This window comes from Columba livia, chromosome 3 (assembly GCF_036013475.1).
Source record: "Columba livia isolate bColLiv1 breed racing homer chromosome 3, bColLiv1.pat.W.v2, whole genome shotgun sequence".
Taxonomy (NCBI): domain Eukaryota; kingdom Metazoa; phylum Chordata; class Aves; order Columbiformes; family Columbidae; genus Columba; species Columba livia.
In genome coordinates, this window is record NC_088604.1 from 84889631 (window position 1) to 84902981 (window position 13351).

Below are 13351 nucleotides of genomic sequence, written 5' to 3' on the forward strand. Positions count from 1 at the left end.
TTTAGGCTCCAGAGGTTTGGCCAATGTCTTCCAGAAATAAATGAATGCAGAATTCAACATAAACATGGTAGTATCTTTCAAAATATAAAGAAAAAATTACATGTGTAAGTACCTGGATTGCCCTGATGAAAAATTATATGTCTCTACAAGTATTAAATCACAGCATGAGTCATGTTATCTCGACTTAGTCCTGAATACCTCCCAGCTGGTGAGAGAAACATGGCTTCTTCCCCCTCTGTACCTGTCTGGCTCCTCGATATCCATCCAGAAAGCAGGATGTCCACAGTTTAAGCTTCCTTTCTTTTTTCCACCCTTTTTGGTCCTTTGGATGCTACCTGTTAATGAAAATCGAAAGCTTTGTTTTCAACAGCCAGTGGAGCTGATTTCATCTGTGCAGCCAGACCTGGAGATGGCTCTCATCCTTATGGATTAAAGTGAGAACAAAGGAGAGTGAGCTCCTTCATGCTTCTCCTCTATCAGTGATTCTTGCCAGGTCTGCTTCAGATGCAGTTAGTATCCACGTCACATAGTAACTACACAGCAATTTCTTCTGATCTCACGTACATAAAACCTCTGAGAATAGTAGTGCTGATACCTTCTCTTTTCAGAGACAACTATTATTGCCTATTTGCCTATATGATCCCTATGTGATTGCTCTGCTTCGATATCCATTTTGCAGTTGGATTTCAAAAGAGAAAGCCAGTTAATAAATCTTAATCTAACTAATCATTCAAATCATCCAGCCACTTCATTGCTGTCTCTTTTCTCATGCTGACTATTTTTCATAGTAGTATTATTAAGCTATTTTGGATCATAAAAGTTTGCTCAGCAATGTATGTATTTACCCCAGAGGAAAGGGGTAGTCTACTGCTTTAAAATATTCCCTTAGTTTAAAATATTATTGTATTTAAAATAGAACAGCAGATAAACAAAAACCCTCTTTTCCCATCAGGTAATACAAATTATATTTTCTGGTCTATAATTTATTCTTTCAGCAAAGATTGTTTCTTTGCCTATGTGTGAGTCTGATCTAATACTTATAGGAGAATTATTTCCCCAGACTGGAAAGTATTTGCAGATAAGAAACACAACTCTTACTTTAACTGCTTTATCTTCCTTTGTACTCCCTCCTTTTCTCTTAAACATACATTGTGTAAAAACAAATTTATCTGCTATCGCATTTTATTGTACCATGCAGAAACTGAACAACAGGATCCAGCTTCTTGAATACTTTAATATCCACTACCCAGTCATTTTTTCAGATTATTAGAAACGCAATACATCTTTCTGTAGTGGTGTCTGCATTGTGAACGTCTGAATCACCTATGGACATAGCTTCTTTAAGCAGTGGAATCATTCACCATTTAGAAGAATCAAACCCATTGGTATGCTGGAATGCATTTTTCCAAGTTATTCTATGGGATTTTTGTTCATTTTGCTCTAGCTGTCTTTGCTCTGTCTCATCTTCAGTGGTTATGTATCTATATGAAGTTACTAACAAATGCAAAAAAAGAATTGATAAGAAACAAACAGCTCTCTGCCTTGCTGTGCTGGATGTGCTGTGGGATTTGTGAAAGCAGGCTGTCTTTTAAAGAGCACTGGCATTAGGTCTCATCACTGCTTCCACTTACTCTTAATTTCTGTCAAACCTGGGAACTGCAAGAATGACAGTAAAATAAAACAAAACACTCATTTGTCATTTTCTACACTCATAAGAGCACATCCCTGCCGTATTTCTAAAGCTGCAGGGATGATATGGTGCAGGGAGCCCTGTAGCTGGGAACACAAGCCTGCTGAGCTTTGCAATAGTGGCATCACACAGGAGGATCATCTGGGCTGTCTGGTCTGGTGAAGCTTCTTGAGATATTTGCAACCATTTTTAAATGTCATTTTAAAGATTTTAAAACAACAAAAAAGGTTTCCTGATTTAATGGGATTGTAGGGAGTAAGGGAAGAGTGGTATTTAACATTTTGCCACACATTTCCATGTGGAAGTAGGCTTATTTTCCCATCATTTTTTTCTTAAATCACAACATTTTTTTCTGGCTTCAGTTCTTGTCTGATGTGTTACTATCAGGCTTAATACTACAGAAAAATCTGAGGCACATTACAAATGCTTCAAGGGCACAGAAATTACCATTTAGGGTCAGATCTACATCTCCAGGTAACCCAGGACTTAATGGCAGTGTCTGAGTGGGGAATGAATATGTTGCCTGTTACAGTATTGGATCCCACATATGGCACACAGGTCACAACTGAGATGCAAAACTTAGATTCAGATTTGCCTTCATACTGCTAATTGAACCTCCTTTTCCAGATATTCTCTTCTGTAGCCATTCCCAGCTTCTGATCCAGGATATTTAATAATGGTATTTCTTCTAACTAACGGCTATTTCCTGCCTTGTTCTTAAGCTGGTGTGCAGTTTGGCATGGAGGAGATCAGGAGTTTTACTTTTTGCAAAGAACAGATATAATTGTAGCCCATGCACTCTGTGATTTTCTTTCCAACTCTTTTGTAGGCAGGAAGAGGTGGGGCCATAAAGGTGTGGGGCAGATAATGTGCATAATCCCTGCATATCTCAGAAGCCTCAGAGGGATTATTCCTCTCGTATCTCCAGGCAATGCACCAGCCTTGCACCAGATATGCACCAGATATTGATTGTATCCAGAAGACACAAACAAATGTTAAGGGGGGGAAACAAACAAACAAACATTCTCAAACACAAACGAACCCCAACCCAAAACAAACAAAAAAACCACAAACCAAACCAACCAAACCAAACCCAGAAAAATAGCCAGCAAAACAAATACTTTCCTGATTTTGTTCAGAGTGAGTTTAGGATCAAGTTGTATTCTCTGTTTCATCAGTACAAATATAGTCCCTTATTGATACCTTGTCCCAAGAACTGGAGTTGCTGTGTTTTATTTATATGAATGAGAGAAGAACTTGGGTCTTTCTGATCATCAGATATTTAATATTTCAGTGGAATTGCTAATTCACTTGAGGACAAGGCAGTTTTACAGAGGCAAAGAGAATTTTACGATGATTATGACCCTGACCTATAATATATTTTGATCTCTGTTGTTTCTTTGTCTGTTTGCAGAAATCTGAAACCATTAAAAATACTGTGTTATACCTGTCAGACAGTTTATGACATTGGCTATTTCAAATATGCACTGAAATGAATTGATCTTGTTTTTTCTCTTATGTACTTCAAAGTATTATTTATTTTTTTATCCATTAAAGTACGTGGTTTACCTTTCTTGCCTGAATGGTTTTCTGAAGTCCTACAGTTTTAACTAGATAAATTAGAATTAAAATGAATTTTTTCAAGAGTTTTGTAGTTACAATGTTTGGTTTCCTAAGGGAGTAAAGCTTACATGATAATTTCTCTGTGTGTGGACTTCAAAATGAGATACACAATAAAAAAAATAAAAAAAGCTTTTGAAGTTATTAGCAAAGGTTAACCAAATTTGACATAGTAGCTAGATCCTAAAACTGCTCTTGGTTTGTGGAAAACTCTACCTGAAGAAAGCTACAAAATGGAAGCCACATGTGTTGGGGGCTTCTGATATTACCCTTAACGTCAGCGTACCCATAATAGCAACAACCTCCAGGAAATCCTGATAGTCTTTGTAAATTTTGCTGTCCACAGAGCTTTGACTGTGAGTAGGGTTTGATGAAGTTAGGAAGTCCCACTCCACTGGACTCTGTGGCAAAACTCCTTTTTGCATGAATTTTGCCATAATTTTGTCCCCAGAGGAAGAAGGGTAGAGTTTCAGTGAGCATTTGCAGGAGATTAACTAGTAATCCCTTCTGAGGAAATGAGACTGATTTCTGTCATGGTGCAAGTGTTTGTAAATTAAGAAGCTTGTGCTAAGGGGAAGGTAAGGCAGGGGACCACCCCACTGTACAGCAAAAAGCCAGATTTTGTTCATAGTTTCAGAAGAAGTCAGAGTGAATTTGGAGGAACAGCAGCTCTGTAGTATAAATAGGATCATCTGTTGGGTCACACTGGTCACTCTTGGGTTAATATTACACTTACTGAACAGAGTGATTGTATCAGGTTGTGCAACAGAGAAAAATTGGTTGGCCTCTTCTGTGGGGCGGGGGATGGGCAAAAGAGAACAAGTAAAAATGGCAAGGAACAGGTAACAGCACTTTAATTGCAAATATAAAGTATTTTCAGCAGCTGACACCACAATATGTTGTAAGCTATATACAACAAAGTTCAGGCATTTTTGGGTAGCACGGCAATGTGGAAAAGGAATTAAATACACCAAGTATGTGATTTACTTAATTGCTTTTGAACAGGATGGGCTACTCAATTAAAAGGAAAACCTCTTTTCAGATAGCAGGGACAAATAGTCACTAATGAGTTATACTGTGCTTGACAAGCCAAAACACGTGTTAACAATGTCAGCAGAGATCAAGAGAAAAGTCATTGATGGCTTTAGATCCATAAGCAAGATAATGAGTAAAGGCAAGAATGAGCAATTTAGATATGCTATTTTAATATTGCCCAGTAACAGAGACTATATGTGGCCATGAAGCAATGTTGTGAACAAATTAAGCTGCATGCCTCTCTTAAAATCTCAGGGTGATGTACATATATGCATAATATATATAGATACGGTGAGCATCTCTTTAGAAACCTGGAAGTGAAAGGAACCGTTTTTGACATTCCGTCCAAAATTTTGCTATCACATGGAATCAAAAGAAAAAAAAAAGTTCAACAAACTGCTCAAATTTCATCTTAAAATTATGTAGTTATTCTCTTGTCCTCCATACATATGGAAAAGCCACTCCAAGACAGCTGAGTACAGACAGGACTTCTCCAATATTGAGAAAGGGTCTTCACCTAGTTTCTAGTTTAAATGTCTTCATAGGTCATTTGCCTTTAGCTTGGATCATTCCTGTCCTCCTGATTTTTCATACAGAGCAGTTAGATCTTCTTTCATCCTTCATTTTGCTAAGAAAATAACCCAAATATTGCAGTTCAGGCTATATAGATACCTTAAACAACTTCCCTCCTTACAGCTTCTGTTTTTTATTGTTCAGTTTCTTGTACTGCTCAGTTTTTGAAGTCTTTTGCCTCTGCCAGTCGCATCCTCTGTTTGATTTAGCTAACATCCATTTACGGTGATTAGGGACGGAAAATTTTTGTTGTGCCTTCAGCTGTGAAGTTCTTGGGCTACTCAGAAAACATAGACTAAAGCAAACTTTGTAAGCTACTGCCAAATCACACACCTTCAAGCAACAGCCAGAGAAGCTGCTAAGCAATAGGAAAAAACAAAATAAAACAAAACAAAACCAAACACTCATCTCAAGGAATAAGGGCTGTTCCTTTCTAAGAATATGTCCTACACACACTCTTCTGTTCAGTGTTTGCAGGGCTTCACTGAGTTACAGTCTTGCTATGCATTTGGTATGAATTGCACCAAAGATAATGTCTCTCAGAAATGTTTTGCAAAGTCTGGCTTGGTAAACAGGCTTTACACTTTTGCATTCATTAGTCATGCTTCTTTAAACAATTATTGATGAGATTTCATGCTTTGCTATCAGTCATGTTCAGGATAGTACATAGAATGGGAGCTACAAAATAATTTTAAATTTTTAGTTAATTTCTATAATTAGAAATAATCTGATCTTTGCTTCTGTTCAAAATCTACATAAAACCAAAACACAACAATACCAAAACCACCACCAAAAAAATTACTTGGACAGGGAGTTTTGAGATTCGACCTTAAAAATCAGAGTTTGTCAGTGATTCATTTGCCAAAATATTTTTCTTTTGACTCCCTCCCCCCCCCTTTTTTTATAAAATCGATAAGGAAAAAAAAATAGAAAAAAATAATAATTTAAGTACAATCAGTTAATTTCTGGAACACTCTAGCTTGGGTTTGCTGTGCCTTATATGATGTATAATTAAATACTGATAGATAGTTAAAAGTGAGTTTACTAACTTTGAATATTAACCATGTTACTGTGCTAAACAGGTTTCAGAAAGCAGATAAGGTCAAGACATTATTTATACATATACATATATAATTTTGATCTGATCTTTTTCTCGTATTCACAGGAGTACATTTGCTTACTCTTTCAAGCTCACTAGTATTTGTTCAGGTATATATTGCTACAGAAAGACAGTGGCTGCTGCATTAGTGTTAAAATTTAATTCAGTCTCTGTAAACTGTGGGATGCATTCTGAAGAAATTATTCATAAAATTCAAGGGAGTGACTGTTATATTAATAGATAAATTAATCTATTGAAAATAGATTAGTTAAATGAGCGCTACTTACCTTAAAAATGTAAACTCTTCCTTCTATCTCTACATCTCTACTGATGCTAGCTTATAGATTATTTCACTTGAAGTGTTTTAAACTGCGAGGTATAAAACTGAGCACTTAACACTAATGTAGGTATCTCCCTAGATACTTTTTCTTACAATTTTTCTAAAGGCAAAAGACAAAAGGACTACTTTAACGATAACTGTGTGTCTTAACTACCTTATAATTCTGTTGTAGGAATTTAATACTTATTGCTTCCATCTTGAGCTGGAAAATGTGCTGCCTGTGGCTCACGGTTCATCCCAAACAGCCTCAGCCTTGCTTGCTGCCATTTCCCAATGTGCTCTGAATGACTACTGTGCTTCATTAGCACTCAGACCCCATCTCCTTTTCTTAGCAGCTGATCCAGCTGATAGCTGTTGGCTGAATGGTTTTAACTCCATCTGGTAAAACAGGGTTGACAACTCCTCTTTGAGTAATTTGCTGTGTATATTAAGGACTGAATTCTGCTCTGTTTACCATCACTGTGTGAAGAGGTATATGTGAGAGTAGAATTTGGACCTGAAAAAATCAAAAGAAATCTTGGGAAGAAAAGCTGTCAACTTGTTTAGCCCCATGTTGCGGTGTGTCAAAGTGCTACTCCACAGTCCTTCTGCTCAGTCACTTCTCAGTGGACCAGCTCATTTGCAGCCAAAGGGGAGCATAACTCCTGCCACTGCTGTGAGGTCGGGATTAAATACTGAGTAAATATAATTTCAGGTTGATGGATTCAGGGAAAATGCAGAGGTGTAAATGAGAACAGGATTTGATCCTCGCAACTCAGGAGGAATCTTGTAAAGAGGCACTGTCAACAAGATTTTGGCTTGAATATTGGCAGAGTTGTCAAGATAATCTTCATCATCTGTTCTTCTCCTGTCACAATTTGGTAGCAGAGTTACTTCAAGTGCTGTGTAACCTTCACTGCTGCTGTGAGATCACTATTTAAATCTGAAGTAAATTGCACTTTGTGAGCCTCAGTGGGTTTCGATGGGGCATGACTGAGAACCAAGCATGGCTGGTAGGGTGAACTGTCAGTATGAACTTCTCAAGTTCATCACGTCTCTATGCAGAATCCCAAACTCCATTTTAAAGCTAGTGAGGCAACTGAAAGAGGAGCACACAAGCACTTTCTTTTGGGAGACCCTTTTGTCCTTTGCATTGCCACATCAAATGCTCTTGTGTCAGTGGCAGATGAAGTCAGAACAGAAAGAAAAGTAATTATTATTGTTATGATTTTGCTATATGCATAACTCTGCCTTTCTTTCCTTATTTTGTAAACCTACATTAAATTAAAGTTTTATTCTACTAAAAGTATCAGAAAATTTTTATAGCATAACAATGAGTTTGGCAAGGAAAGGAAAGAGAGAATCATATCAGGTCATCTGGATTCTTATTTACACTTCCCAGAGAGGTGCGGGAAAAAAGCAGAAGTGATTTATGAGTTCCTGAACTGGGAATTTCCACAATACAGAAATATTTCCAGAAAACATGCCAGCTGAAAACCCTGCATTTATAAAATTCTTGTATGTTTCTCATTGCCCCCTGGATTCTGAAGATAAACATCAAGGCAACAGAAAACTATGTGTTGAAGACTAAAATTATATAGCTTAGCAAATGAGCCAGAAGACATGAATCAAAAAATATAGATACTGTGTCCTTTTTCAAATCGACTTCATGTATATGTTCTGTATTGCCTAAAGTGTTTGATATTTGAAATTTATACTGAATATGAAATTGTTTCAGGGACCAAGTAAAGAAATACATGCTGAATCAAAACTATTTGTATGTTTAAATGAACCAGTGGAGGACTGAATTTGCTATTTAGATGCATCTAGCCAGTGTGGTAATAAACATCATTGAAATAATAATATTGTACTTTCCTTGAAATAAAAATAAAAATAATTCTGAATTTTCTTTAATGAGCTTTTTGTCAGACAGTGTAAGTTCTTTTCCTGGTTTGGCTGCTCAGACTTTTCAGAGAAACATAGGTTCTTAAGTCCATACCTGAAGCTCAAATAAGTGTTTGAAATGCTGCCCAGGGCCAGAGGGAACTGAGTAGACAGAGTAAATTATTTAGTTTGATCCTTTTTACCATAAGTTTTATATTGTGAGCTGTTTAGCACCTCCTACGTTTAGGGGATAGTGCTGTGTTTCATGCAGAGTTCAGGAGACTGCTCTAAAATGAGTAGGACACCCAGCACAATCTGTTGTCCTGGAGTTTTACCTCCTTATAAACAAGTGCCTCAAAAGCACTGGGAAAAGGGCACTTGTAATATGCATCTGAGAACCACTGGTGTTAAATAAGAGTTAATATGCTGATACTGGGTTAACTGCATGTTTTTCCTAGCATGTGTATGAATACATGGGAAATAGTTAAAACATGTTGGATTAAAAAAACACCTTCACAGATTTTCCTCTAAGCTGCATTAGTAAATAAGGCATATTTTATTTTTCCACCTTTTTTTTTTTTGGATCCTAAAAAATATTAAGTGAGCTTTTTTAAACTGTAAATTAACATTAATTTAAAAATACAAGTTCATTTTAACTAACATCCAATATTTTCATGTCAACAGCAAATAGTTCAGACAAATGTATGTCAGTGGTTCTCTGTTTATGTGTAATGAAGCCTAAAATCCAGATGCGTGGGCTCACTGGGCCAGTTCAGACCACCTGAGCAAGTGAAATTTAATTTTTTAAATGGGAACACATTCTTTATAAATATCCATGCCAGTTATATTTTGAATCATGGTTTTACTTTGAAGATTGCTATTGTAAGAGATATTCCATGCACTTAAGTTGGGCAACTTCATCAGACAAACCGCATTCCCAGTGCATTTAGCACATGGAGCAGGGCTGCCCTGAAAGGTAACCCAAGAGATTTACGTGCTGAGCAGACAGCCATCTCCTACCAGCCCTTTTCTTGCTACGTACATGAGAGTATGAAATCAGCACCGTTGTCATAGGACCCAGCTTGGAATGCTCGAAGAATTTAGACAGAGGGCTACCTGAACTCCAGGTCATATCAAAGCTTGGCTTGAATTTAGGGTCTGTGTGCCATGGGCAGTGTGCAATTGAGTCTACATGAATAGCTATACCCAGGTGCCTATAAGAGTCTCACTCCACTTTTCAGGGACTAAGAATTACACGGTGTTAGTAGGTTGGCTTCCTGAATCACTCTCCTGGACATAGCAAATGAAGCACATTTGGATTTTGTCAGTCAGCTTTTTTTCCAAACTTTTTGCTCCAAATGCTTTTGAAAGGGCAAATTAATGAGAGCTTTTGGCTCTTCCCTAAGCTTTTTCCTTCCAGAGAGAAAAAATATTGATTAAATAAAAGTAACTGAATCAGATTTTGATAAAAGCTTCATGTTAACACTTTAGTGATGGTCTAAGTCTCCTCACTTTGTGATTGTATTTGCAATATTTTCAACAGCACTGGAAAGAATAAACCCTTTCTATGAATTTCCTTTATTACCTTGTCCTACTGCACAGTGCACTAAGGACAGCCATCCTCTATGTCTCTGTTCAGTTGTCTTGGTATCATTTTCAGGGCACCAGTGTCTTCATATGTTGAGATCTGATTTGTGCCAGATGTGATTTCATATAAAGTGTTCATACAGAACCACGTCTGCCAGTATATTTTATAGCTACATTTTCTAACTATCTATGCCGACAAAAACCACCTCATAATATTGCTTTCAGGCAATTTGCAAGCTTAAGGAAAGTTATCTTCTAGCATAAGCACTTAAGCAAATCATTTATATGCAGTTAAAACAGACTTGATGCCAGCAGACATAATTTACTGCTAAAGTAGTATTCAGAAACATTAGTGAGGAAAGATAGTGTATTTTCTATAACTGCAATCCCTCCATGATATAAAAGTACTCTTCTGGGACAGATGGCAATTTATAAACACAGATTTCTTGACTTTTATCTTCATAAATTCCCTCTTCCTTTTTCACTTATTTTGAAAATTAAATGAAAAAATAAATGTTTTATTGACATGATGATCCCTGCTAATTTAAATTAGTGAAATGTTTGTTTCTTCTGTGTTAATGTAAACTCTTTATTAAGACTGAAATTTAATTTTTTAAATGAGGAACACATTCTTTATAAATATCCATGCCAGTTATATTTTGAATCTGAAGATTACTAGTGTAAGAGATATTCCATACACTTAAGTTGGGTAATTTCATCAGACAATAAAGGACTTCAAACCAGGGTGAACTGGCAAGAGTTGTAAACATGGCTGTGTAGTTATAAACATAGTGATGTTCTTGGCTGACAAATATCAGAGTGTATCCAAAGACACAACTATAGCTTTCCTCACTTTTTGCAGTTAATTATCTCACTGGTAGAAAATAACAATGTAGAGTAGCTTGTGGCAGTTTTCTATATATATGGCATATAAGATGAATTAACATGACTGTGTCTGACTTTGTTTTATACCATTTGCCTTCATACTCTTTTATTTTCTTCCATCTTCGGTCTGTTCTGCATTGGCAGAAGTGTATATTTTTCTGGTTTTATATCACCTTACACCATGGGCTGGCAATGTGTGAGTTCTTCCTTGCAATGACACACACTCAGGTATTAATTTTTCAGGAGTAAATATCTGCTAAAATATATATTAATAGTTCTTGTCCAACTCTTCCCTTTCAGCAACAGGGTAGACCTAAAAGTGCATTTCATAAAATAAACTCTACAGAGGCCTCAGTTTACATTTTGTTATAAATACAATGATGTTACCTAAGCAGAGCAATGAAGTTCAAAAATGCAATATGTTTTTACAAAAGCCCATAGGATTAGAGTTTCACATGAGACCTCATTGAAAACAAATTAGAAGTCTAATTATCTCAGTTGCTAGGTTGGTGGTAGGTGATACCAAATTAACAATTCAATACTGCCTGAAAAAATTCTCACAAATTAATGATAGTTCAAAGTTCTGGGTTTACATTTGCTTCTTTATTCTAAACAAAGCATGAAAAGCACTTCTGTCAAGAACACAAGATGATTACGTTATCTGCTTTTGAAATTATTAACGTTTGCTGCAGTATGCCTAGTTAAATCAGTCAACACAGTCATTACACTGGAAGAATTTGTGTTGCCAAATAAAATCTAGTAATGCACATTGACAAATCTTTTTTTCCATTTAAGATAATGCAATTAAAGTTGATTTCCCATTAAATTCTCTGCCTTTCCAGAAATCAGCAAAAAAAGCCCTGCAGGTTCAAACTTTAAATATTTAAATGCTTATAAAATATACAGCTTGTGCGGTCTGGATGAGCAAATAAATTGAGGGAATGCTGAGGCCAGGCATTTCAAAACTCTTAAGCATTTGGAATAATTACTAGTTAAACCTGGAAAGCCCGTAGAAAAAGGTAAGAAATGCCAGAGGGAAGTGTCAGAAACAAGGAATCATTGTCTAATCTTATTACTTATATATTTCATTTGTTAAAAACTATGGGGAAAAGGCAATTATGTTACATTTGAGATTGCTGATTCTGTAAAGTAATGAGGAATTCTGTAAAGTAATCATGAACAAGTTTTTGCTGGTGTTAATCCATACAGGTCTCATAATGGCTATGAAGTTTTTAGCCAGTTTTAGTGTATCAACATTGATGTCGTGAGTGTTTCACAATGCATGAGTAAATCAGTGCCTGAAAGCACAAATTCTTAGGTGCAGTTAGAGAATGCAGCTTCTGTGAAGAATCAAGACCTTACTCTGAAATCTGGCGTCAACACTGAAGTTATTCCTAGATCAGGATCCAAATATATAATTGTGTTTTCCTTACTTCTTTCCTTCTTGCTATTAGGTCTAGTTGTCTTTCTGTCCCCATTTCTTCACTCTCCACTACAGGCAAACCCTAAGCCTACCTTAGGGCTGCTAGACTTCGAAACAGATAGCTTGCATGTTCAGCGTGCCTCCACATGTCTCTCAAACTGATTCCTGAGAGTCTCCAGCCTGTCAGCAGTCCTCCATCATATTTTCACTGTGATAGGACTTATTACTGCAATAGAAGAGCTAAAGAAAGGAATTTAAACCTTCCTTTCACAGAGGCAGTAGATGGAAAAATGTTATAGTGATATATGTGGGGGAATTCAGATAATTTGGTAAGAGGGGAATTCCCTGAATTTTGTTCTTATCACATAGGAATCCATCAGGTATATAATGCAGATGTATAAAACATATATTGTGTCTTGGTGCTTTACCAAGAGCATGAAACTTGGCTCAGTATCATAAATAGGATCCCAGATCTGGAGAGGCACCTGGGCCTAATTTCAGCCAGCTCCAGCCTGGCACCTGGGATCTGAGGAAGGTAGCAGACTGGGCTTCAAAATGCCTCTGTAGAGACAGACAGTTTTAGGACTGATGGGGGATTCCCAACCCACCGTTGCAGGGGTGTGCTTATCACCAGCTGTCTTTATGTATTCTTCAGACTTGTGTGCACCTGTGATTTGGGCTGACAGTAGGTTTTGCTTTTAGGCCATGGCCTGTGTTTGAACTCAAAATTAAAATTGAGGGGTGAAAATTAGGCACATGGGGAAAAAATAAACAACTACAATAAGGTCAGAGCTATTGTAGTTATTGTAGTTATATTGTAGCTATCTAAAGTCAGATCAAACTGCTACCTGAAACCACAAATCCGTGTGCAGATGTGCTTCACAGCTTATGAGAGGAGTGGGCTCGAACAGGCATGACATTTGAGCACCTTGTGTTTCTCCTGCTGTGCTGAGGCACCATTGATACCCGCTGTGTTTGTTAGGGCTTTCTGTGGAAGCGCTGTGTCCCTGCTTTGATTATAGCATGCCATGGATAATGAAGAATTCTTATAAATAATACATTATAATAAAGTCAGATGAAGGAAGGTACAGAATCACTATCATTGCATGTAATCAGGGTAAACTAATGGGGATTGTGTAGGAATCTATGAATACCAAATTTTAGTAGCACAGGCAGATAGAATAAATAACCCAAGAGATTATCTTAGCTCTGTTCTCTAATATCTATGGATATTGA

General features: G+C 36.8%; 1 long non-coding RNA gene across 1 annotated transcript in view; it reads right to left on the reverse strand.

Annotated features, from left to right (window-relative positions):
* LOC110359796 (uncharacterized) overlaps positions 1–6918 on the reverse strand; it is a 38897-nt gene extending 31979 nt beyond the window's left edge. The window contains exons 1-2 of the long non-coding RNA XR_010471518.1: positions 6305–6918; positions 242–335 (exon numbers count right to left, since the gene is read on the reverse strand). This is a non-coding gene — a long non-coding RNA (uncharacterized LOC110359796). The remainder of the gene's footprint in view (positions 1–241; positions 336–6304) is intronic.
* Positions 6919–13351: the final 6433 nt, after the last annotated feature.